The following is a 2260-nucleotide window of genomic DNA, read 5'->3' as shown; positions in this document are numbered from 1 at the left end:
AAGAGCTCCAAATCTGCCACAATGTCTGTAAGGTCGACAGGAGAGCATTTCCTTGCAGCAGAGTGACCTCCCTGGGGTGACACAATTGCTGCGAAACGTGGCTCCAGTGCCAGTGCCCTGCAAGGTTTGTGGTGAAGCAGGACACACTCCTGGCAGTGTGCCTGGACCCTGGCATTGCAGGATGTGTGGACCCTAACATTGCAGCATGCCTGGACTATGGCATTGCAGCGGGATGCAGCTCCTCTCCAGCCTACACCTGCTGAGATCCAGCCTGCCCATCCTCCCACCTGAGCCAGATCTGCTGGGTGCAGCTGTCTGTGTGGCTTTCAGTTTGCCTGGTGTGACCAGAACATGTTGGACCCTGTGGAGAAAGCAGAACTGTCTTGCAACACCCCTCCATCCTCCCTGCCAGAGCCCGGGTTACACTCGAGGCTGAATTTTTGTGATGTGGAGCAAGGAGAAGTGTGAAAAATTAGAGAGCTTCCTGACTGCTTGGGCCACACTTCCTCCATGGCTTTTGAGGTTTCACATGAGGCCATGAAGGGTTTTCAGAGATGCCAGATACTGGTAGCATAGGAGCTGCGAGCCATTGTGCTGCTGAGAGTGGTGCAGAGTGGGACCAGGGATGTGATTTTTTTAGACTTTTTTAATTTATGGGATTCTCCTACTCCTTTTGCACTGATTCTCCAAATTGAAGAACTCATTCCTACTGATGCTGTTTGCTTCTGCAGCTCTTCAATTTTTTTTCTTGAAAAGCCCAGACACACCAAGGGGCAGGGAGAGGTAACCTCTGAGTTGCTGCTGTTGCTGGAGGCAGAGCAGCAGTTGCTTCCCTCCACTCCCCAAACCTCCCAGATACCTGAGACAGAGCACACCTACCTCCCGAGTACCTCCCAGGCTGTGCCCAGCTGCCATGCCAGGGTCCTCTCTGTGCACTTGCAGCCCCAGGACACACTTTCCAGGGCAAATTTGTTTAAGAACAGTGAACTCTCTATGGGTGAGCTTCATATTTGAGCAAAGGAAATAAAAAGGCAGGTCCATGGAGGTGGGGACCCCTAGCCCTGCCAGCTCTGTTGCAGGAAGAGGTGAAACACAGACAAGGGAGAAGAGGCTGAGACTGATTTTTTGAGCCTAGGAGGGAATGTGGCTGGGCAGTCTCCTTCTCTGTCCCTCAGAGGTAAAAGAATTCAGGGGTATCTGCCCCCAAGCAGGTCCTATAATGGCAGAAAAATAAGAAAACAAGAATTCCACCATGTTTTGCCTAGGGTTAGATTTTGGGGGTGTCTGGGGGGAGTATATTGGGAGAGAGCCACTCTGCACTGACCTGCTCAGTGCTGCTAATAAAGGTGTTGCAGGGTGTGCAAATCAGCAGAAAGCAGAATCTGATGCCAGGTGTGTGAGCAGCAGTCCTTGCTGAGGAGCACAACAGAGGAAGGCCATCACAGAGAGCTGCAGCCTGGCTGTGAAGCCTCAGAGAAGACCTGAGGGCTTGTTTTTCTCCTAGTTGTGTGTTTCAGCTGGGATGCAGGCCAGGCACATCCAGCAAGGTGGCTGGAGATGCACAAAGTCATCAGGTCCTGCCCTAAACGTCCTCTGATAGTTGGGTCTGCTGCTGTGGCCAGTGCCATCAGCCTCCAGCTGCACAGACAGCCTCACCAGCAGCCCCTTTTCTGCCCCACTGCTGACTCGGGCTGGCCTCCCACCCCTTCATGGTCATTCTGGCTCCCACCATGTTTTGACAACGCAATGTGCCACAGCACTTGAGCTTGAGGCCACCAGGGCTCTTGTCACCTTCTGCCCAAGCACCTGCTCTCAGCCCAGTCCTGAGCACCCAAACACTCCTGCCAAAACCTGGGCTTTCCCATCCATGACACACACTGCCAGGTAATTAAGATCATCTGTGCCCTTCAGAAGTCCATTATCACAATGCTTATCCAGGCAGTAACAAGGTGAGGGTTGTCCTGATGTAGTTACTTGCTTGACTTTCTGGGTGAGTATGGAAGCCACATATTCCTGCTACAGCCCAGCCAGAACACCTCACAAGTCCTTCTGAGATCTGTGCTGGGAGAGAAGGCAATGCAGCTCTGGTTAGTAGCTGCTCCTGACAGAAGACCTAAAACCACTGGTTTTAGACAAGCGATTGGAGACAGCGAGATTGCAAAAGGGTCATGGAGCTGAAAGAGAAAGAAGGCAGCGCTGACACTGGCGGAGTTTCCCTCTCCAATGAGGAAGCCTCTTGCACCATATGTGATTTCTCTGT

The sequence above is a fragment of the Corvus cornix genome, chromosome Z (assembly GCF_000738735.6).
Source record: "Corvus cornix cornix isolate S_Up_H32 chromosome Z, ASM73873v5, whole genome shotgun sequence".
Taxonomy (NCBI): domain Eukaryota; kingdom Metazoa; phylum Chordata; class Aves; order Passeriformes; family Corvidae; genus Corvus; species Corvus cornix.
The sequence above is the reverse complement of the archived record's forward strand: the minus strand, read 5'-3'. Positions refer to the sequence as shown.